This window comes from Hippichthys cyanospilos, unplaced genomic scaffold (assembly GCF_059441005.1).
Source record: "Hippichthys cyanospilos isolate Australia breed blue-spotted pipefish unplaced genomic scaffold, RoL_Hcya_1.0 HiC_scaffold_25, whole genome shotgun sequence".
In the NCBI taxonomy this organism is placed as follows: domain Eukaryota; kingdom Metazoa; phylum Chordata; class Actinopteri; order Syngnathiformes; family Syngnathidae; genus Hippichthys; species Hippichthys cyanospilos.
This window is the reverse complement of record NW_028283381.1, coordinates 148625-174631: the sequence shown is the minus strand read 5'-3', so window position 1 is coordinate 174631 and position 26007 is coordinate 148625.

The following is a 26007-nucleotide window of genomic DNA, read 5'->3' as shown; positions in this document are numbered from 1 at the left end:
TTTTTAAAAACATCATTGTACATTGAAATTTCTGTTTGCGTATGCTTTAGAAGCAAGAATTAAGAGGACTACATTCATTATTTCAGCTGAAAAATGCTTAGTTTATGATTTATAGTCAACATTAATGTAATGTCCCAAACAAGCGTTTTCAGCCCGAGTGGAGCACATTTTGACTGTTTTTTTGAAAACATCATTGTACATTGAAATTTCTGCTTGCGTATGCTTTAGAAGCAAGAATTAAGAGGACTACATTCATTATTTCAGCTGAAAAATGCTTAGTTTATGATTTATAGTCAACATTAATGAAATGTTCCAAACAAGCGTTTTCAGCCCGAGTGGAGCACATTTTGACCGTTTTTTTAAAAACATCATTGTACATTGAAATTTCTGCTTGCGTATGCTGTAGAAGCAAGAATTAAGAGGACTACATTCATTATTTCAGCTGAAAAATGCTTAGTTTATGATTTATAGTCAACATTAATGTATTGTCCCAAACAAGCGTTTTCAGCCCGAGTGGAGCACATTTTGACCGTTTTTTTAAAAACATCATTGTACATTGAAATTTCTGTTTGCGTATGCTTTAGAAGCAAGAATTAAGAGGACTACATTCATTATTTCAGCTGAAAAATGCTTAGTTTATGATTTATAGTCAACATTAATGTAATGTCCCAAACAAGCGTTTTCAGCCCGAGTGGAGCACATTTTGACTGTTTTTTTGAAAACATCATTGTACATTGAAATTTCTGCTTGCGTATGCTTTAGAAGCAAGAATTAAGAGGACTACATTCATTATTTCAGCTGAAAAATGCTTAGTTTATGATTTATAGTCAACATTAATGAAATGTCCCCAACAGCGTTTTCAGCCCGAGTGGAGCACATTTTGACTGTTTTTTTTAAAAACATCATTGTACATTGAAATTTCTGCTTGCGTATGCTTTAGAAGCAAGAATTAAGAGGACTACATTCATTATTTCAGCTGAAAAATGCTTAGTTTATGATTTATAGTCAACATTAATGAAATGTTCCAAACAAGCGTTTTCAGCCCGAGTGGAGCACATTTTGACCGTTTTTTTAAAAACATCATTGTACATTGAAATTTCTGTTTGCGTATGCTTTAGAAGCAAGAATTAAGAGGACTACATTCATTATTTCAGCTGAAAAATGCTTAGTTTATGATTTATAGTCAACATTTATGTAATGTCCCAAACAAGCGTTTTCAGCCTGAGTGGAGCACATTTTGACCGTTTTTTTAAAAACATCATTGTACATTGAAATTTCGGCTTGCGTATGCTGTAGAAGCAAGAATTAAGAGGACTACATTCATTATTTCAGCTGAAAAATGCTTAGTTTATGATTTATAGTCAACATTAATGAAATGTTCCAAACAAGCGTTTTCAGCCCGAGTGGAGCACATTTTGACCGTTTTTTTAAAAACATCATTGTACATTGAAATTTCTGCTTGCGTCTGCTTTAGAAGCAAGAATTAAGAGGACTACATTCATTATTTCAGCTGAAAAATGCTTAGTTTATGATTTATAGTCAACATTAATGTAATGTCCCAAACAAGCGTTTTCAGCCCGAGTGGAGCACATTTTGACTGTTTTTTTAAAAACATCATTGTACATTGAAATTTCTGCTTGCGTATGCTTTAGAAGCAAGAATTAAGAGGACTACATTCATTATTTCAGCTGAAAAATGCTTAGTTTATGATTTATAGTCAACATTAATGAAATGTCCCCAACAGCGTTTTCAGCCTGAGTGGAGCACATTTTGACTGTTTTTTTTAAAAACATCATTGTACATTGACATTTCTGCTTGCGTATGCTTTAGAAGCAAGAATTAAGAGGACTACATTCATTATTTCAGCTGAAAAATGCTTAGTTTTTGATTTATAGTCAACATTAATGAAATGTCCCCAACAGCGTTTTCAGCCCGAGTGGAGCACATTTTTACTGTTTTTTTTAAAAACATCATTGTACATTGAAATTTCTGCTTGCGTATGCTTTAGAAGCAAGAATTAAGAGGACTACATTCATTATTTCAGCTGAAAAATGCTTAGTTTATGATTTATAGTCAACATTAATGAAATGTTCCAAACAAGCGTTTTCAGCCCGAGTGGAGCACATTTTGACCGTTTTTTTAAAAACATCATTGTACATTGAAATTTCTGTTTGCGTATGCTTTAGAAGCAAGAATTAAGAGGACTACATTCATTATTTCAGCTGAAAAATGCTTAGTTTATGATTTATAGTCAACATTAATGTAATGTCCCAAACAAGCGCTTTCAGCCCGAGTGGAGCACATTTTGACCGTTTTTTTAAAAACATCATTGTACATTGAAATTTCTGTTTGCGTATGCTTTAGAAGCAAGAATTAAGAGGACTACATTCATTATTTCAGCTGAAAAATGCTTAGTTTATGATTTATAGTCAACATTAATGTAATGTCCCAAACAAGCGTTTTCAGCCCGAGTGGAGCACATTTTGACCGTTTTTTTAAAAACATCATTGTACATTGAAATTTCTGTTTGCGTATGCTTTAGAAGCAAGAATTAAGAGGACTACATTCATTATTTCAGCTGAAAAATGCTTAGTTTATGATTTATAGTCAACATTAATGTAATGTCCCAAACAAGCGTTTTCAGCCCGAGTGGAGCACATTTTGACTGTTTTTTTGAAAACATCATTGTACATTGAAATTTCTGCTTGCGTATGCTTTAGAAGCAAGAATTAAGAGGACTACATTCATTATTTCAGCTGAAAAATGCTTAGTTTATGATTTATAGTCAACATTAATGAAATGTTCCAAACAAGCGTTTTCAGCCCGAGTGGAGCACATTTTGACCGTTTTTTTAAAAACATCATTGTACATTGAAATTTCTGCTTGCGTATGCTGTAGAAGCAAGAATTAAGAGGACTACATTCATTATTTCAGCTGAAAAATGCTTAGTTTTTGATTTATAGTCAACATTAATGAAATGTCCCCAACAGCGTTTTCAGCCCGAGTGGAGCACATTTTGACTGTTTTTTTTAAAAACATCATTGTACATTGAAATTTCTGCTTGCGTATGCTTTAGAAGCAAGAATTAAGAGGACTACATTCATTATTTCAGCTGAAAAATGCTTAGTTTATGATTTATAGTCAACATTAATGAAATGTCCCCAACAGCGTTTTCAGCCCGAGTGGAGCACATTTTGACTGTTTTTTTTAAAAACATCATTGTACATTGAAATTTCTGCTTGCGTATGCTTTAGAAGCAAGAATTAAGAGGACTACATTCATTATTTCAGCTGAAAAATGCTTAGTTTATGATTTATAGTCAACATTAATGAAATGTCCCCAACAGCGTTTTCAGCCCGAGTGGAGCACATTTTGACTGTTTTTTTTAAAAACATCATTGTACATTGAAATTTCTGCTTGCGTATGCTTTAGAAGCAAGAATTAAGAGGACTACATTCATTATTTCAGCTGAAAAATGCTTAGTTTATGATTTATAGTCAACATTAATGAAATGTTCCAAACAAGCGTTTTCAGCCCGAGTGGAGCACATTTTGACCGTTTTTTTAAAAACATCATTGTACATTGAAATTTCTGTTTGCGTATGCTTTAGAAGCAAGAATTAAGAGGACTACATTCATTATTTCAGCTGAAAAATGCTTAGTTTATGATTTATAGTCAACATTAATGTAATGTCCCAAACAAGCGTTTTCAGCCCGAGTGGAGCACATTTTGACTGTTTTTTTGAAAACATCATTGTACATTGAAATTTCTGCTTGCGTATGCTTTAGAAGCAAGAATTAAGAGGACTACATTCATTATTTCAGCTGAAAAATGCTTAGTTTATGATTTATAGTCAACATTTATGTAATGTCCCAAACAAGCGTTTTCAGCCCGAGTGGAACACATTTTGACTGTTTTTTTGAAAACATCATTGTACATTGAAATTTCTGCTTGCGTATGCTTTAGAAGCAAGAATTAAGAGGACTACATTCATTATTTCAGCTGAAAAATGCTTAGTTTATGATTTATAGTCAACATTAATGAAATGTTCCAAACAAGCGTTTTCAGCCCGAGTGGAGCACATTTTGACCGTTTTTTTAAAAACATCATTGTACATTGAAATTTCTGCTTGCGTATGCTGTAGAAGCAAGAATTAAGAGGACTACATTCATTATTTCAGCTGAAAAATGCTTAGTTTATGATTTATAGTCAACATTAATGTAATGTCCCAAACAAGCGTTTTCAGCCCGAGTGGAGCACATTTTGACTGTTTTTTTAAAAACATCATTGTACATTGAAATTTCTGCTTGCGTATGCTTTAGAAGCAAGAATTAAGAGGACTACATTCATTATTTCAGCTGAAAAATGCTTAGTTTATGATTTATAGTCAACATTAATGAAATGTCCCCAACAGCGTTTTCAGCCTGAGTGGAGCACATTTTGACTGTTTTTTTAAAAACATCATTGTACATTGACATTTCTGCTTGCGTATGCTTTAGAAGCAAGAATTAAGAGGACTACATTCATTATTTCAGCTGAAAAATGCTTAGTTTTTGATTTATAGTCAACATTAATGAAATGTCCCCAACAGCGTTTTCAGCCCGAGTGGAGCACATTTTGACTGTTTTTTTTAAAAACATCATTGTACATTGAAATTTCTGCTTGCGTATGCTTTAGAAGCAAGAATTAAGAGGACTACATTCATTATTTCAGCTGAAAAATGCTTAGTTTATGATTTATAGTCAACATTAATGAAATGTTCCAAACAAGCGTTTTCAGCCCGAGTGGAGCACATTTTGACCGTTTTTTTAAAAACATCATTGTACATTGAAATTTCTGTTTGCGTATGCTTTAGAAGCAAGAATTAAGAGGACTACATTCATTATTTCAGCTGAAAAATGCTTAGTTTATGATTTATAGTCAACATTTATGTAATGTCCCAAACAAGCGTTTTCAGCCCGAGTGGAGCACATTTTGACCGTTTTTTTAAAAACATCATTGTACATTGAAATTTCGGCTTGCGTATGCTGTAGAAGCAAGAATTAAGAGGACTACATTCATTATTTCAGCTGAAAAATGCTTAGTTTATGATTTATAGTCAACATTAATGAAATGTTCCAAACAAGCGTTTTCAGCCCGAGTGGAGCACATTTTGACCGTTTTTTTAAAAACATCATTGTACATTGAAATTTCTGCTTGCGTCTGCTTTAGAAGCAAGAATTAAGAGGACTACATTCATTATTTCAGCTGAAAAATGCTTAGTTTATGATTTATAGTCAACATTAATGTAATGTCCCAAACAAGCGTTTTCTGCCCGAGTGGAGCACATTTTGACTGTTTTTTTAAAAACATCATTGTACATTGAAATTTCTGCTTGCGTATGCTTTAGAAGCAAGAATTAAGAGGACTACATTCATTATTTCAGCTGAAAAATGCTTAGTTTATGATTTATAGTCAACATTAATGAAATGTCCCCAACAGCGTTTTCAGCCTGAGTGGAGCACATTTTGACTGTTTTTTTAAAAACATCATTGTACATTGACATTTCTGCTTGCGTATGCTTTAGAAGCAAGAATTAAGAGGACTACATTCATTATTTCAGCTGAAAAATGCTTAGTTTATGATTTATAGTCAACATTAATGAAATGTTCCAAACAAGCGTTTTCAGCCCGAGTGGAGCACATTTTGACCGTTTTTTTAAAAACATCATTGTACATTGAAATTTCTGTTTGCGTATGCTTTAGAAGCAAGAATTAAGAGGACTACATTCATTATTTCAGCTGAAAAATGCTTAGTTTATGATTTATAGTCAACATTAATGAAATGTTCCAAACAAGCGTTTTCAGCCCGAGTGGAGCACATTTTGACCGTTTTTTTTAAAACATCATTGTACATTGAAATTTCTGTTTGCGTATGCTTTAGAAGCAAGAATTAAGAGGACTACATTCATTATTTCAGCTGAAAAATGCTTAGTTTATGATTTATAGTCAACATTAATGAAATGTCCCCAACAGCGTTTTCAGCCCGAGTGGAGCACATTTTGACTGTTTTTTTAAAAACATCATTGTACATTGAAATTTCTGTTTGCGTATGTTTAGAAGCAAGAATTAAGAGGACTACATTCATTATTTCAGCTGAAAAATGCTTAGTTTATGATTTATAGTCAACATTAATGTAATGTCCCAAACAAGCGTTTTCAGCCCGAGTGGAGCACATTTTGACTGTTTTTTTGAAAACATCATTGTACATTGAAATTTCTGCTTGCGTATGCTTTAGAAGCAAGAATTAAGAGGACTACATTCATTATTTCAGCTGAAAAATGCTTAGTTTATGATTTATAGTCAACATTAATGAAATGTTCCAAACAAGCGTTTTCAGCCCGAGTGGAGCACATTTTGACCGTTTTTTTAAAAACATCATTGTACATTGAAATTTCGGCTTGCGTATGCTGTAGAAGCAAGAATTAAGAGGACTACATTCATTATTTCAGCTGAAAAATGCTTAGTTTATGATTTATAGTCAACATTAATGAAATGTTCCAAACAAGCGTTTTCAGCCCGAGTGGAGCACATTTTGACCGTTTTTTTAAAAACATCATTGTACATTGAAATTTCTGCTTGCGTCTGCTTTAGAAGCAAGAATTAAGAGGACTACATTCATTATTTCAGCTGAAAAATGCTTAGTTTATGATTTATAGTCAACATTAATGTAATGTCCCAAACAAGCGTTTTCAGCCCGAGTGGAGCACATTTTGACTGTTTTTTTAAAAACATCATTGTACATTGAAATTTCTGCTTGCGTATGCTTTAGAAGCAAGAATTAAGAGGACTACATTCATTATTTCAGCTGAAAAATGCTTAGTTTTTGATTTATAGTCAACATTAATGAAATGTCCCCAACAGCGTTTTCAGCCCGAGTGGAGCACATTTTGACTTTTTTTTTTAAAAACATCATTGTACATTGAAATTTCTGCTTGCGTATGCTTTAGAAGCAAGAATTAAGAGGACTACATTGATTATTTCAGCTGAAAAATGCTTAGTTTATGATTTATAGTCAACATTAATGAAATGTCCCCAACAGCGTTTTCAGCCCGAGTGGAGCACATTTTGACTGTTTTTTTTAAAAACATCATTGTACATTGAAATTTCTGCTTGCGTATGCTTTAGAAGCAAGAATTAAGAGGACTACATTCATTATTTCAGCTGAAAAATGCTTAGTTTATGATTTATAGTCAACATTAATGAAATGTTCCAAACAAGCGTTTTCAGCCCGAGTGGAGCACATTTTGACCGTTTTTTTAAAAACATCATTGTACATTGAAATTTCTGTTTGCGTATGCTTTAGAAGCAAGAATTAAGAGGACTACATTCATTATTTCAGCTGAAAAATGCTTAGTTTATGATTTATAGTCAACATTAATGTAATGTCCCAAACAAGCGTTTTCAGCCCGAGTGGAGCACATTTTGACTGTTTTTTTGAAAACATCATTGTACATTGAAATTTCTGCTTGCGTATGCTTTAGAAGCAAGAATTAAGAGGACTACATTCATTATTTCAGCTGAAAAATGCTTAGTTTATGATTTATAGTCAACATTAATGAAATGTTCCAAACAAGCGTTTTCAGCCCGAGTGGAGCACATTTTGACTGTTTTTTTTAAAAACATCATTGTACATTGAAATTTCTGCTTGCGTATGCTTTAGAAGCAAGAATTAAGAGGACTACATTCATTATTTCAGCTGAAAAATGCTTAGTTTATGAATTATAGTCAACATTAATGAAATGTTCCAAACAAGCGTTTTCAGCCCGAGTGGAGCACATTTTGACCGTTTTTTTAAAAACATCATTGTACATTGAAATTTCTGTTTGCGTATGCTTTAGAAGCAAGAATTAAGAGGACTACATTCATTATTTCAGCTGAAAAATGCTTAGTTTAGGATTTATAGTCAACATTATTGTAATGTCCCAAACAAGCGTTTTCAGCCCGAGTGGAGCACATTTTGACTGTTTTTTTAAAAACATCATTGTACATTGAAATTTCTGCTTGCGTATGCTTTAGAAGCAAGAATTAAGAGGACTACATTCATTATTTCAGCTGAAAAATGCTTAGTTTTATCATTTATAGTCAACATTAATGAAATGTTCCAAACAAGCGTTTTCAGCCCGAGTGGAGCACATTTTGACCGTTTTTTTAAAAACATCATTGTACATTGAAATTTCTGTTTGCGTATGCTTTAGAAGCAAGAATTAAGAGGACTACATTCATTATTTCAGCTGAAAAATGCTTAGTTTATGATTTTTAGTCAACATTAATGTAATGTCCCAAACAAGCGTTTTCAGCCCGAGTGGAGCACATTTTGACTGTTTTTTTAAAAACATCATTGTACATTGAAATTTCTGCTTGCGTATGCTTAAGAAGCAAGAATTAAGAGGACTACATTCATTATTTCAGCTGAAAAATGCTTAGTTTATGATTTATAGTCAACATTAATGAAATGTCCCCAACAGCGTTTTCAGCCCGAGTGGAGCACATTTTGACTGTTTTTTTTAAAAACATCATTGTACATTGAAATTTCTGCTTGCGTATGCTTTAGAAGCAAGAATTAAGAGGACTACATTCATTATTTCAGCTGAAAAATGCTTAGTTTATGATTTATAGTCAACATTAATGAAATGTTCCAAACAAGCGTTTTCAGCCCGAGTGGAGCACATTTTGACCGTTTTTTTAAAAACATCATTGTACATTGAAATTTCTGTTTGCGTATGCTTTAGAAGCAAGAATTAAGAGGACTACATTCATTATTTCAGCTGAAAAATGCTTAGTTTATGATTTATAGTCAACATTAATGTAATGTCCCAAACAAGCGTTTTCAGCCCGAGTGGAGCACATTTTGACTGTTTTTTTAAAAACATCATTGTACATTGAAATTTCTGCTTGCGTATGCTTTAGAAGCAAGAATTAAGAGGACTACATTCATTATTTCAGCTGAAAAATGCTTAGTTTATGATTTATGGTCAACATTAATTAAATGTCCCCAACAGCGTTTTCAGCCCGAGTGGAGCACATTTTGACTGTTTTTTTTAAAAACATCATTGTACATTGAAATTTCTGCTTGCGTATGCTTTAGAAGCAAGAATTAAGAGGACTACATTCATTATTTCAGCTGAAAAATGCTTAGTTTATGATTTATAGTCAACATTAATGAAATGTTCCAAACAAGCGTTTTCAGCCCGAGTGGAGCACATTTTGACCGTTTTTTTAAAAACATCATTGTACATTGAAATTTCTGTTTGCGTATGCTTCAGAAGCAAGAATTAAGAGGACTACATTCATTATTTCAGCTGAAAAATGCTTAGTTTATGATTTATAGTCAACATTAATGTAATGTCCCAAACAAGCGTTTTCAGCCCGAGTGGAGCACATTTTGACCGTTTTTTTAAAAACATCATTGTACATTGAAATTTCTGTTTGCGTATGCTTCAGAAGCAAGAATTAAGAGGACCACATTCATTATTTCAGCTGAAAAATGCTTAGTTTATGATTTATAGTCAACATTAATGTAATGTCCCAAACAAGCGTTTTCAGCCCGAGTGGAGCACATTTTGACTGTTTTTTTAAAAACATCATTGTACATTGAAATTTCTGCTTGCGTATGCTTAAGAAGCAAGAATTAAGAGGACTACATTCATTATTTCAGCTGAAAAATGCTTAGTTTATGATTTATAGTCAACATTAATGAAATGTCCCCAACAGCGTTTTCAGCCCGAGTGGAGCACATTTTGACTGTTTTTTTTAAAAACATCATTGTACATTGAAATTTCTGCTTGCGTATGCTTTAGAAGCAAGAATTAAGAGGACTACATTCATTATTTCAGCTGAAAAATGCTTAGTTTATGATTTATAGTCAACATTAATGAAATGTCCCCAACAGCGTTTTCAGCCCGAGTGGAGCACATTTTGACTGTTTTTTTAAAAACATCATTGTACATTGAAATTTCTGCTTGCGTATGCTTTAGAAGCAAGAATTAAGAGGACTACATTCATTATTTCAGCTGAAAAATGCTTAGTTTATGATTTATAGTCAACATTAATGAAATGTCCCCAACAGCGTTTTCAGCCCGAGTGGAGCACATTTTGACTGTTTTTTTTAAAAACATCATTGTACATTGAAATTTCTGCTTGCGTATGCTTTAGAAGCAAGAATTAAGAGGACTACATTCATTATTTCAGCTGAAAAATGCTTAGTTTATGATTTATAGTCAACATTAATGAAATGTCCCCAACAGCGTTTTCAGCCCGAGTGGAGCACATTTTGACTGTTTTTTTTAAAAACATCATTGTACATTGAAATTTCTGCTTGCGTATGCTTTAGAAGCAAGAATTAAGAGGACTACATTCATTATTTCAGCTGAAAAATGCTTAGTTTATGATTTATAGTCAACACTAATGAAATGTCCCAAACAAGCGTTTTCAGCCCGAGTGGAGCACATTTTGACCGTTTTTTTAAAAACATCATTGTACATTGAAATTTCTGTTTGCGTATGCTTTAGAAGCAAGAATTAAGAGGACTACATTCATTATTTCAGCTGAAAAATGCTTAGTTTATGATTTTTAGTCAACATTAATGTAATGTCCCAAACAAGCGTTTTCAGCCCGAGTGGAGCACATTTTGACCGTTTTTTTAAAAACATCGTTGTACATTGAAATTTCTGTTTGCGTATGCTTTAGAAGCAAGAATTAAGAGGACTACATTCATTATTTCAGCTGAAAAATGCTTAGTTTATGATTTATAGTCAACATTAATGAAATGTCCCCAACAGCGTTTTCAGCCCGAGTGGAGCACATTTTGACTGTTTTTTTTAAAAACATCATTGTACATTGAAATTTCTGCTTGCGTATGCTTTAGAAGCAAGAATTAAGAGGACTACATTCATTATTTCAGCTGAAAAATGCTTAGTTTATGATTTATAGTCAACATTAATGAAATGTCCCCAACAGCGTTTTCAGCCCGAGTGGAGCACATTTTGACTGTTTTTTTTAAAAACATCATTGTACATTGAAATTTCTTCTTGCGTATGCTTTAGAAGCAAGAATTAAGAGGACTACATTCATTATTTCAGCTGAAAAATGCTTAGTTTATGATTTATAGTCAACATTAATGAAATGTTCCAAACAAGCGTTTTCAGCCCGAGTGGAGCACATTTTGACCGTTTTTTTAAAAACATCATTGTACATTGAAATTTCTGTTTGCGTATGCTTTAGAAGCAAGAATTAAGAGGACTACATTCATTATTTCAGCTGAAAAATGCTTAGTTTATGATTTTTAGTCAACATTAATGTAATGTCCCAAACAAGCGTTTTCAGCCCGAGTGGAGCACATTTTGACTGTTTTTTTAAAAACATCATTGTACATTGAAATTTCTGCTTGCGTATGCTTAAGAAGCAAGAATTAAGAGGACTACATTCATTATTTCAGCTGAAAAATGCTTAGTTTATGATTTATAGTCAACATTAATGAAATGTCCCCAACAGCGTTTTCAGCCCGAGTGGAGCACATTTTGACTGTTTTTTTTAAAAACATCATTGTACATTGAAATTTCTGCTTGCGTATGCTTTAGAAGCAAGAATTAAGAGGACTACATTCATTATTTCAGCTGAAAAATGCTTAGTTTATGATTTATAGTCAACATTAATGAAATGTTCCAAACAAGCGTTTTCAGCCCGAGTGGAGCACATTTTGACCGTTTTTTTAAAAACATCATTGTACATTGAAATTTCTGTTTGCGTATGCTTTAGAAGCAAGAATTAAGAGGACTACATTCATTATTTCAGCTGAAAAATGCTTAGTTTATGATTTATAGTCAACATTAATGTAATGTCCCAAACAAGCGTTTTCAGCCCGAGTGGAGCACATTTTGACTGTTTTTTTAAAAACATCATTGTACATTGAAATTTCTGCTTGCGTATGCTTTAGAAGCAAGAATTAAGAGGACTACATTCATTATTTCAGCTGAAAAATGCTTAGTTTATGATTTATAGTCAACATTAATGAAATGTCCCCAACAGCGTTTTCAGCCCGAGTGGAGCACATTTTGACTGTTTTTTTAAAAACATCATTGTACATTGAAATTTCTGCTTGCGTATGCTTTAGAAGCAAGAATTAAGAGGACTACATTCATTATTTCAGCTGAAAAATGCTTAGTTTATGATTTATAGTCAACATTAATGAAATGTCCCCAACAGCGTTTTCAGCCCGAGTGGAGCACATTTTGACTGTTTTTTTTAAAAACATCATTGTACATTGAAATTTCTGCTTGCGTATGCTTTAGAAGCAAGAATTAAGAGGACTACATTCATTATTTCAGCTGAAAAATGCTTAGTTTATGATTTATAGTCAACATTAATGAAATGTCCCCAACAGCGTTTTCAGCCCGAGTGGAGCACATTTTGACTGTTTTTTTTAAAAACATCATTGTACATTGAAATTTCTGCTTGCGTATGCTTTAGAAGCAAGAATTAAGAGGACTACATTCATTATTTCAGCTGAAAAATGCTTAGTTTATGATTTATAGTCAACACTAATGAAATGTCCCAAACAAGCGTTTTCAGCCCGAGTGGAGCACATTTTGACCGTTTTTTTAAAAACATCATTGTACATTGAAATTTCTGTTTGCGTATGCTTTAGAAGCAAGAATTAAGAGGACTACATTCATTATTTCAGCTGAAAAATGCTTAGTTTATGATTTTTAGTCAACATTAATGTAATGTCCCAAACAAGCGTTTTCAGCCCGAGTGGAGCACATTTTGACCGTTTTTTTAAAAACATCGTTGTACATTGAAATTTCTGTTTGCGTATGCTTTAGAAGCAAGAATTAAGAGGACTACATTCATTATTTCAGCTGAAAAATGCTTAGTTTATGATTTATAGTCAACATTAATGAAATGTCCCCAACAGCGTTTTCAGCCCGAGTGGAGCACATTTTGACTGTTTTTTTTAAAAACATCATTGTACATTGAAATTTCTGCTTGCGTATGCTTTAGAAGCAAGAATTAAGAGGACTACATTCATTATTTCAGCTGAAAAATGCTTAGTTTATGATTTATAGTCAACATTAATGAAATGTCCCCAACAGCGTTTTCAGCCCGAGTGGAGCACATTTTGACTGTTTTTTTTAAAAACATCATTGTACATTGAAATTTCTTCTTGCGTATGCTTTAGAAGCAAGAATTAAGAGGACTACATTCATTATTTCAGCTGAAAAATGCTTAGTTTATGATTTATAGTCAACATTAATGAAATGTTCCAAACAAGCGTTTTCAGCCCGAGTGGAGCACATTTTGACCGTTTTTTTAAAAACATCATTGTACATTGAAATTTCTGTTTGCGTATGCTTTAGAAGCAAGAATTAAGAGGACTACATTCATTATTTCAGCTGAAAAATGCTTAGTTTATGATTTTTAGTCAACATTAATGTAATGTCCCAAACAAGCGTTTTCAGCCCGAGTGGAGCACATTTTGACTGTTTTTTTAAAAACATCATTGTACATTGAAATTTCTGCTTGCGTATGCTTAAGAAGCAAGAATTAAGAGGACTACATTCATTATTTCAGCTGAAAAATGCTTAGTTTATGATTTATAGTCAACATTAATGAAATGTCCCCAACAGCGTTTTCAGCCCGAGTGGAGCACATTTTGACTGTTTTTTTTAAAAACATCATTGTACATTGAAATTTCTGCTTGCGTATGCTTTAGAAGCAAGAATTAAGAGGACTACATTCATTATTTCAGCTGAAAAATGCTTAGTTTATGATTTATAGTCAACATTAATGAAATGTTCCAAACAAGCGTTTTCAGCCCGAGTGGAGCACATTTTGACCGTTTTTTTAAAAACATCATTGTACATTGAAATTTCTGTTTGCGTATGCTTTAGAAGCAAGAATTAAGAGGACTACATTCATTATTTCAGCTGAAAAATGCTTAGTTTATGATTTATAGTCAACATTAATGTAATGTCCCAAACAAGCGTTTTCAGCCCGAGTGGAGCACATTTTGACTGTTTTTTTTAAAAACATCATTGTACATTGAAATTTCTGCTTGCGTATGCTTTAGAAGCAAGAATTAAGAGGACTACATTCATTATTTCAGCTGAAAAATGCTTAGTTTATGATTTATGGTCAACATTAATTAAATGTCCCCAACAGCGTTTTCAGCCCGAGTGGAGCACATTTTGACTGTTTTTTTTAAAAACATCATTGTACATTGAAATTTCTGCTTGCGTATGCTTTAGAAGCAAGAATTAAGAGGACTACATTCATTATTTCAGCCGAAAAATGCTTAGTTTATGATTTATAGTCAACATTAATGAAATGTTCCAAACAAGCGTTTTCAGCCCGAGTGGAGCACATTTTGACCGTTTTTTTAAAAACATCATTGTACATTGAAATTTCTGTTTGCGTATGCTTCAGAAGCAAGAATTAAGAGGACTACATTCATTATTTCAGCTGAAAAATGCTTAGTTTATGATTTATAGTCAACATTAATGTAATGTCCCAAACAAGCGTTTTCAGCCCGAGTGGAGCACATTTTGACCGTTTTTTTAAAAACATCATTGTACATTGAAATTTCTGTTTGCGTATGCTTGAGAAGCAAGAATTAAGAGGACTACATTCATTATTTCAGCTGAAAAATGCTTAGTTTATGATTTATAGTCAACATTAATGTAATGTCCCAAACAAGCGTTTTCAGCCCGAGTGGAGCACATTTTGACTGTTTTTTTTAAAAACATCATTGTACATTGAAATTTCTGCTTGCGTATGCTTTAGAAGCAAGAATTAAGAGGACTACATTCATTATTTCAGCTGAAAAATGCTTAGTTTATGAATTATAGTCAACATTAATGAAATGTTCCAAACAAGCGTTTTCAGCCCGAGTGGAGCACATTTTGACCGTTTTTTTAAAAACATCATTGTACATTGAAATTTCTGTTTGCGTATGCTTTAGAAGCAAGAATTAAGAGGACTACATTCATTATTTCAGCTGAAAAATGCTTAGTTTATGATTTATAGTCAACATTATTGTAATGTCCCAAACAAGCGTTTTCAGCCCGAGTGGAGCACATTTTGACTGTTTTTTTAAAAACATCATTGTACATTGAAATTTCTGCTTGCGTATGCTTAAGAAGCAAGAATTAAGAGGACTACATTCATTATTTCAGCTGAAAAATGCTTAGTTTATGATTTATAGTCAACATTAATGAAATGTCCCCAACAGCGTTTTCAGCCCGAGTGGAGCACATTTTGACTGTTTTTTTTAAAAACATCATTGTACATTGAAATTTCTGCTTGCGTATGCTTTAGAAGCAAGAATTAAGAGGACTACATTCATTATTTCAGCTGAAAAATGCTTAGTTTATGATTTATAGTCAACATTAATGAAATGTTCCAAACAAGCGTTTTCAGCCCGAGTGGAGCACATTTTGACCGTTTTTTTAAAAACATCATTGTACATTGAAATTTCTGTTTGCGTATGCTTTAGAAGCAAGAATTAAGAGGACTACATTCATTATTTCAGCTGAAAAATGCTTAGTTTATGATTTATAGTCAACATTAATGTAATGTCCCAAACAAGCGTTTTCAGCCCGAGTGGAGCACATTTTGACTGTTTTTTTTAAAAACATCATTGTACATTGAAATTTCTGCTTGCGTATGCTTTAGAAGCAAGAATTAAGAGGACTACATTCATTATTTCAGCTGAAAAATGCTTAGTTTATGAATTATAGTCAACATTAATGAAATGTTCCAAACAAGCGTTTTCAGCCCGAGTGGAGCACATTTTGACTGTTTTTTTAAAAACATCATTGTACATTGAAATTTCTGCTTGCGTATGCTTAAGAAGCAAGAATTAAGAGGACTACATTCATTATTTCAGCTGAAAAATGCTTAGTTTATGATTTATAGTCAACATTAATGAAATGTCCCCAACAGCGTTTTCAGCCCGAGTGGAGCACATTTTGACTGTTTTTTTTAAAAACATCATTGTACATTGAAATTTCTGCTTGCGTATGCTTTAGAAGCAAGAATTAAGAGGACTACATTCATTATTTCAGCTGAAAAATGCTTAGTTTATGATTTATAGTCAACATTAATGAAATGTTCCAAACAAGCGTTTTCAGCCCGAGTGGAGCACATTTTGACCGTTTTTTTAAAAACATCATTGTACATTGAAATTTCTGTTTGCGTATGCTTTAGAAGCAAGAATTAAGAGGACTACATTCATTATTTCAGCTGAAAAATGCTTAGTTTATGATTTATAGTCAACATTAATGTAATGTCCCAAACAAGCGTTTTCAGCCCGAGTGGAGCACATTTTGACTGTTTTTTTAAAAACATCATTGTACATTGAAATTTCTGCTTGCGTATGCTTTAGAAGCAAGAATTAAGAGGACTACATTCATTATTTCAGCTGAAAAATGCTTAGTTTATGATTTATGGTCAACATTAATGAAATGTCCCCAACAGCGTTTTCAGCCCGAGTGGAGCACATTTTGTCTGTTTTTTTTAAAAACATCATTGTACATTGAAATTTCTGCTTGCGTATGCTTTAGAAGCAAGAATTAAGAGGACTACATTCATTATTTCAGCTGAAAAATGCTTAGTTTATGATTTATAGTCAACATTAATGAAATGTTCCAAACAAGCGTTTTCAGCCCGAGTGGAGCACATTTTGACCGTTTTTTTAAAAACATCATTGTACATTGAAATTTCTGTTTGCGTATGCTTTAGAAGCAAGAATTAAGAGGACTACATTCATTATTTCAGCTGAAAAATGCTTAGTTTATGATTTATAGTCAACATTAATGTAATGTCCCAAACAAGCGTTTTCAGCCCGAGTGGAGCACATTTTGACCGTTTTTTTAAAAACATCTTTGTACATTGAAATTTCTGTTTGCGTATGCTTTAGAAGCAAGAATTAAGAGGACTACATTCATTATTTCAGCTGAAAAATGCTTAGTTTATGATTTATAGTCAACATTAATGAAATGTCCCCAACAGCGTTTTCAGCCCGAGTGGAGCACATTTTGACTGTTTTTTTTAAAAACATCATTGTACATTGAAATTTCTGCTTGCGTATGCTTTAGAAGCAAGAATTAAGAGGACTACATTCATTATATCAGCTGAAAAATGCTTAGTTTATGAATTATAGTCAACATTAATGAAATGTTCCAAACAAGCGTTTTCAGCCCGAGTGGAGCACATTTTGACCGTTTTTTTAAAAACATCATTGTACATTGAAATTTCTGTTTGTGTATGCTTTAGAAGCAAGAATTAAGAGGACTACATTCATTATTTCAGCTGAAAAATGCTTAGTTTATGATTTATAGTCAACATTATTGTAATGTCCCAAACAAGCGTTTTCAGCCCGAGTGGAGCACATTTTGACTGTTTTTTTAAAAACATCATTGTACATTGAAATTTCTGCTTGCGTATGCTTAAGAAGCAAGAATTAAGAGGACTACATTCATTATTTCAGCTGAAAAATGCTTAGTTTATGATTTATAGTCAACATTAATGAAATGTCCCCAACAGCGTTTTCAGCCCGAGTGGAGCACATTTTGACTGTTTTTTTAAAAACATCATTGTACATTGAAATTTCTGCTTGCGTATGCTTTAGAAGCAAGAATTAAGAGGACTACATTCATTATTTCAGCTGAAAAATGCTTAGTTTATGATTTATAGTCAACATTAATGAAATGTCCCCAACAGCGTTTTCAGCCCGAGTGGAGCACATTTTGACTGTTTTTTTTAAAAACATCATTGTACATTGAAATTTCTTCTTGCGTATGCTTTAGAAGCAAGAATTAAGAGGACTACATTCATTATTTCAGCTGAAAAATGCTTAGTTTATGATTTTTAGTCAACATTAATGTAATGTCCCAAACAAGCGTTTTCAGCCCGAGTGGAGCACATTTTGACTGTTTTTTTAAAAACATCATTGTACATTGAAATTTCTGCTTGCGTATGCTTCAGAAGCAAGAATTAAGAGGACTACATTCATTATTTCAGCTGAAAAATGCTTAGTTTATGATTTATAGTCAACATTAATGAAATGTTCCAAACAAGCGTTTTCAGCCCGAGTGGAGCACATTTTGACCGTTTTTTTAAAAACATCATTGTACATTGAAATTTCTGTTTGCGTATAATTTAGAAGCAAGAATTAAGAGGACTACATTCATTATTTCAGCTGAAAAATGCTTAGTTTATGATTTTTAGTCAACATTAATGTAATGTCCCAAACAAGCGTTTTCAGCCCGAGTGGAGCACATTTTGACCGTTTTTTTAAAAACATCGTTGTACATTGAAATTTCTGTTTGCGTATGCTTTAGAAGCAAGAATTAAGAGGACTACATTCATTATTTCAGCTGAAAAATGCTTAGTTTATGATTTATAGTCAACATTAATGAAATGTCCCCAACAGCGTTTTCAGCCCGAGTGGAGCACATTTTGACTGTTTTTTTTAAAAACATCATTGTACATTGAAATTTCTGCTTGCGTATGCTTTAGAAGCAAGAATTAAGAGGACTACATTCATTATTTCAGCTGAAAAATGCTTAGTTTATGATTTATAGTCAACATTAATGAAATGTCCCCAACAGCGTTTTCAGCCCGAGTGGAGCACATTTTGACTGTTTTTTTTAAAAACATCATTGTACATTGAAATTTCTTCTTGCGTATGCTTTAGAAGCAAGAATTAAGAGGACTACATTCATTATTTCAGCTGAAAAATGCTTAGTTTATGAATTATAGTCAACATTAATGAAATGTCCCAAACAAGCGTTTTCAGCCCGAGTGGAGCACATTTTGACTGTTTTTTTTAAAAACATCATTGTACATTGAAATTTCTGCTTGCGTATGCTTTAGAAGCAAGAATTAAGAGGACTACATTCATTATTTCAGCTGAAAAATGCTTAGTTTATGATTTATAGTCAACATTAATGAAATGTTCCAAACAAGCGTTTTCAGCCCGAGTGGAGCACATTTTGACCGTTTTTTTAAAAACATCATTGTACATTGAAATTTCTGTTTGCGTATGCTTTAGAAGCAAGAATTAAGAGGACTACATTCATTATTTCAGCTGAAAAATGCTTAGTTTATGATTTATAGTCAACATTATTGTAATGTCCCAAACAAGCGTTTTCAGCCCGAGTGGAGCACATTTTGACTGTTTTTTTAAAAACATCATTGTACATTGAAATTTCTGCTTGCGTATGCTTAAGAAGCAAGAATTAAGAGGACTACATTCATTATTTCAGCTGAAAAATGCTTAGTTTATGATTTATAGTCAACATTAATGAAATGTCCCCAACAGCGTTTTCAGCCCGAGTGGAGCACATTTTGACTGTTTTTTTTAAAAACATCATTGTACATTGAAATTTCTGCTTGTGTATGCTTTAGAAGCAAGAATTAAGAGGACTACATTCATTATTTCAGCTGAAAAATGCTTAGTTTAAGATTTATAGTCAACATTAATGAAATGTTCCAAACAAGCGTTTTCAGCCCGAGTGGAGCACATTTTGACCGTTTTTTTAAAAACATCATTGTACATTGAAATTTCTGTTTGCGTATGCTTTAGAAGCAAGAATTAAGAGGACTACATTCATTATTTCAGCTGAAAAATGCTTAGTTTATGATTTATAGTCAACATTAATGTAATGTCCCAAACAAGCGTTTTCAGCCCGAGTGGAGCACATTTTGACTGTTTTTTTTAAAAACATCATTGTACATTGAAATTTCTGCTTGCGTATGCTTTAGAAGCAAGAATTAAGAGGACTACATTCATTATTTCAGCTGAAAAATGCTTAGTTTATGAATTATAGTCAACATTAATGAAATGTTCCAAACAAGCGTTTTCAGCCCGAGTGGAGCACATTTTGACTGTTTTTTTAAAAACATCATTGTACATTGAAATTTCTGCTTGCGTATGCTTAAAAAGCAAGAATTAAGAGGACTACATTCATTATTTCAGCTGAAAAATGCTTAGTTTATGATTTATAGTCAACATTAATGAAATGTCCCCAACAGCGTTTTCAGCCCGAGTGGAGCACATTTTGACTGTTTTTTTTAAAAACATCATTGTACATTGAAATTTCTGCTTGCGTATGCTTTAGAAGCAAGAATTAAGAGGACTACATTCATTATTTCAGCTGAAAAATGCTTAGTTTATGATTTATAGTCAACATTAATGAAATGTTCCAAACAAGCGTTTTCAGCCCGAGTGGAGCACATTTTGACCGTTTTTTTAAAAACATCATTGTACATTGAAATTTCTGTTTGCGTATGCTTTAGAAGCAAGAATTAAGAGGACTACATTCATTATTTCAGCTGAAAAATGCTTAGTTTATGATTTATAGTCAACATTAATGTAATGTCCCAAACAAGCGTTTTCAGCCCGAGTGGAGCACATTTTGACTGTTTTTTTAAAAACATCATTGTACATTGAAATTTCTGCTTGCGTATGCTTTAGAAGCAAGAATTAAGAGGACTACATTCATTATTTCAGCTGAAAAATGCTTAGTTTATGATTTATGGTCAACATTAATGAAATGTCCCCAACAGCGTTTTCAGCCCGAGTGGAGCACATTTTGTCTGTTTTTTTTAAAAACATCATTGTACATTGAAATTTCTGCTTGCGTATGCTTTAGAAGCAAGAATTAAGAGGACTACATTCATTATTTCAGCTGAAAAATGCTTAGTTTATGATTTATAGTCAACATTAATGAAATGTTCCAAACAAGCGTTTTCAGCCCGAGTGGAGCACATTTTGACCGTTTTTTTAAAAACATCATTGTACATTGAAATTTCTGTTTGCGTATGCTTTAGAAGCAAGAATTAAGAGGACTACATTCATTATTTCAGCTGAAAAATGCTTAGTTTATGATTTATAGTCAACATTAATGTAATGTCCCAAACAAGCGTTTTCAGCCCGAGTGGAGCACATTTTGACCGTTTTTTTAAAAACATCTTTGTACATTGAAATTTCTGTTTGCGTATGCTTTAGAAGCAAGAATTAAGAGGACTACATTCATTATTTCAGCTGAAAAATGCTTAGTTTATGATTTATAGTCAACATTAATGAAATGTCCCCAACAGCGTTTTCAGCCCGAGTGGAGCACATTTTGACTGTTTTTTTTAAAAACATCATTGTACATTGAAATTTCTGCTTGCGTATGCTTTAGAAGCAAGAATTAAGAGGACTACATTCATTATATCAGCTGAAAAATGCTTAGTTTATGAATTATAGTCAACATTAATGAAATGTTCCAAACAAGCGTTTTCAGCCCGAGTGGAGCACATTTTGACCGTTTTTTTAAAAACATCATTGTACATTGAAATTTCTGTTTGTGTATGCTTTAGAAGCAAGAATTAAGAGGACTACATTCATTATTTCAGCTGAAAAATGCTTAGTTTATGATTTATAGTCAACATTATTGTAATGTCCCAAACAAGCGTTTTCAGCCCGAGTGGAGCACATTTTGACTGTTTTTTTAAAAACATCATTGTACATTGAAATTTCTGCTTGCGTATGCTTAAGAAGCAAGAATTAAGAGGACTACATTCATTATTTCAGCTGAAAAATGCTTAGTTTATGATTTATAGTCAACATTAATGAAATGTCCCCAACAGCGTTTTCAGCCCGAGTGGAGCACATTTTGACTGTTTTTTTAAAAACATCATTGTACATTGAAATTTCTGCTTGCGTATGCTTTAGAAGCAAGAATTAAGAGGACTACATTCATTATTTCAGCTGAAAAATGCTTAGTTTATGATTTATAGTCAACATTAATGAAATGTCCCCAACAGCGTTTTCAGCCCGAGTGGAGCACATTTTGACTGTTTTTTTTAAAAACATCATTGTACATTGAAATTTCTTCTTGCGTATGCTTTAGAAGCAAGAATTAAGAGGACTACATTCATTATTTCAGCTGAAAAATGCTTAGTTTATGATTTTTAGTCAACATTAATGTAATGTCCCAAACAAGCGTTTTCAGCCCGAGTGGAGCACATTTTGACTGTTTTTTTAAAAACATCATTGTACATTGAAATTTCTGCTTGCGTATGCTTCAGAAGCAAGAATTAAGAGGACTACATTCATTATTTCAGCTGAAAAATGCTTAGTTTATGATTTATAGTCAACATTAATGAAATGTTCCAAACAAGCGTTTTCAGCCCGAGTGGAGCACATTTTGACCGTTTTTTTAAAAACATCATTGTACATTGAAATTTCTGTTTGCGTATAATTTAGAAGCAAGAATTAAGAGGACTACATTCATTATTTCAGCTGAAAAATGCTTAGTTTATGATTTTTAGTCAACATTAATGTAATGTCCCAAACAAGCGTTTTCAGCCCGAGTGGAGCACATTTTGACCGTTTTTTTAAAAACATCGTTGTACATTGAAATTTCTGTTTGCGTATGCTTTAGAAGCAAGAATTAAGAGGACTACATTCATTATTTCAGCTGAAAAATGCTTAGTTTATGATTTATAGTCAACATTAATGAAATGTCCCCAACAGCGTTTTCAGCCCGAGTGGAGCACATTTTGACTGTTTTTTTTAAAAACATCATTGTACATTGAAATTTCTGCTTGCGTATGCTTTAGAAGCAAGAATTAAGAGGACTACATTCATTATTTCAGCTGAAAAATGCTTAGTTTATGATTTATAGTCAACATTAATGAAATGTCCCCAACAGCGTTTTCAGCCCGAGTGGAGCACATTTTGACTGTTTTTTTTAAAAACATCATTGTACATTGAAATTTCTTCTTGCGTATGCTTTAGAAGCAAGAATTAAGAGGACTACATTCATTATTTCAGCTGAAAAATGCTTAGTTTATGATTTATAGTCAACATTAATGAAATGTTCCAAACAAGCGTTTTCAGCCCGAGTGGAGCACATTTTGACCGTTTTTTTAAAAACATCATTGTACATTGAAATTTCTGTTTGCGTATGCTTTAGAAGCAAGAATTAAGAGGACTACATTCATTATTTCAGCTGAAAAATGCTTAGTTTATGATTTTTAGTCAACATTAATGTAATGTCCCAAACAAGCGTTTTCAGCCCGAGTGGAGCACATTTTGACTGTTTTTTTAAAAACATCATTGTACATTGAAATTTCTGCTTGCGTATGCTTAAGAAGCAAGAATTAAGAGGACTACATTCATTATTTCAGCTGAAAAATGCTTAGTTTATGATTTATAGTCAACATTAATGAAATGTCCCCAACAGCGTTTTCAGCCCGAGTGGAGCACATTTTGACTGTTTTTTTTAAAAACATCATTGTACATTGAAATTTCTGCTTGCGTATGCTTTAGAAGCAAGAATTAAGAGGACTACATTCATTATCTCAGCTGAAAAATGCTTAGTTTATGATTTATAGTCAACATTAATGAAATGTTCCAAACAAGCGTTTTCAGCCCGAGTGGAGCACATTTTGACTGTTTTTTTAAAAACATCATTGTACATTGAAATTTCTGTTTGCGTATGCTTTAGAAGCAAGAATTAAGAGGACTACATTCATTATTTCAGCTGAAAAATGCTTAGTTTATGATTTATAGTCAACATTAATGTAATGTCCCAAACAAGCGTTTTCAGCCCGAGTGGAGCACATTTTGACTGTTTTTTTAAAAACATCATTGTACATTGAAATTTCTGCTTGCGTATGCTTTAGAAGCAAGAATTAAGAGGACTACATTCATTATTTCAGCTGAAAAATGCTTAGTTTATGATTTATGGTCAACATTAATTAAATGTCCCCAACAGCGTTTTCAGCCCGAGTGGAGCACATTTTGACTGTTTTTTTTAAAAACATCATTGTACATTGAAATTTCTGCTTGCGTATGCTTTAGAAGCAAGAATTAAGAGGACTACATTCATTATTTCAGCCGAAAAATGCTTAGTTTATGATTTATAATCAACATTAATGAAATGTTCCAAACAAGCGTTTTCAGCCCGAGTGGAGCACATTTTGACCGTTTTTTTAAAAACATCATTGTACATTGAAATTTCTGTTTGCGTATGCTTCAGAAGCAAGAATTAAGAGGACTACATTCATTATTTCAGCTGAAAAATGCTTAGTTTATGATTTATAGTCAACATTAATGTAATGTCCCAAACAAGCGTTTTCAGCCCGAGTGGAGCACATTTTGACCGTTTTTTTAAAAACATCATTGTACATTGAAATTTCTGTTTGCGTATGCTTGAGAAGCAAGAATTAAGAGGACTACATTCATTATTTCAGCTGAAAAATGCTTAGTTTATGATTTATAGTCAACATTAATGTAATGTCCCAAACAAGCGTTTTCAGCCCGAGTGGAGCACATTTTGACTGTTTTTTTTAAAAACATCATTGTACATTGAAATTTCTGCTTGCGTATGCTTTAGAAGCAAGAATTAAGAGGACTACATTCATTATTTCAGCTGAAAAATGCTTAGTTTATGAATTATAGTCAACATTAATGAAATGTTCCAAACAAGCGTTTTCAGCCCGAGTGGAGCACATTTTGACCGTTTTTTTAAAAACATCATTGTACATTGAAATTTCTGTTTGCGTATGCTTTAGAAGCAAGAATTAAGAGGACTACATTCATTATTTCAGCTGAAAAATGCTTAGTTTATGATTTATAGTCAACATTATTGTAATGTCCCAAACAAGCGTTTTCAGCCCGAGTGGAGCACATTTTGACTGTTTTTTTAAAAACATCATTGTACATTGAAATTTCTGCTTGCGTATGCTTAAGAAGCAAGAATTAAGAGGACTAAATTCATTATTTCAGCTGAAAAATGCTTAGTTTATGATTTATAGTCAACATTAATGAAATGTCCCCAACAGCGTTTTCAGCCCGAGTGGAGCACATTTTGACTGTTTTTTTTAAAAACATCATTGTACATTGAAATTTCTGCTTGTGTATGCTTTAGAAGCAAGAATTAAGAGGACTACATTCATTATTTCAGCTGAAAAATGCTTAGTTTAAGATTTATAGTCAACATTAATGAAATGTTCCAAACAAGCGTTTTCAGCCCGAGTGGAGCACATTTTGACCGTTTTTTTAAAAACATCATTGTACATTGAAATTTCTGTTTGCGTATGCTTTAGAAGCAAGAATTAAGAGGACTACATTCATTATTTCAGCTGAAAAATGCTTAGTTTATGATTTATAGTCAACATTAATGTAATGTCCCAAACAAGCGTTTTCAGCCCGAGTGGAGCACATTTTGACCGTTTTTTTAAAAACATCTTTGTACATTGAAATTTCTGTTTGCGTATGCTTTAGAAGCAAGAATTAAGAGGACTACATTCATTATTTCAGCTGAAAAATGCTTAGTTTATGATTTATAGTCAACATTAATGAAATGTCCCCAACAGCGTTTTCAGCCCGAGTGGAGCACATTTTGACTGTTTTTTTTAAAAACATCATTGTACATTGAAATTTCTGCTTGCGTATGCTTTAGAAGCAAGAATTAAGAGGACTACATTCATTATATCAGCTGAAAAATGCTTAGTTTATGAATTATAGTCAACATTAATGAAATGTTCCAAACAAGCGTTTTCAGCCCGAGTGGAGCACATTTTGACCGTTTTTTTAAAAACATCATTGTACATTGAAATTTCTGTTTGTGTATGCTTTAGAAGCAAGAATTAAGAGGACTACATTCATTATTTCAGCTGAAAAATGCTTAGTTTATGATTTATAGTCAACATTATTGTAATGTCCCAAACAAGCGTTTTCAGCCCGAGTGGAGCACATTTTGACTGTTTTTTTAAAAACATCATTGTACATTGAAATTTCTGCTTGCGTATGCTTAAGAAGCAAGAATTAAGAGGACTACATTCATTATTTCAGCTGAAAAATGCTTAGTTTATGATTTATAGTCAACATTAATGAAATGTCCCCAACAGCGTTTTCAGCCCGAGTGGAGCACATTTTGACTGTTTTTTTAAAAACATCATTGTA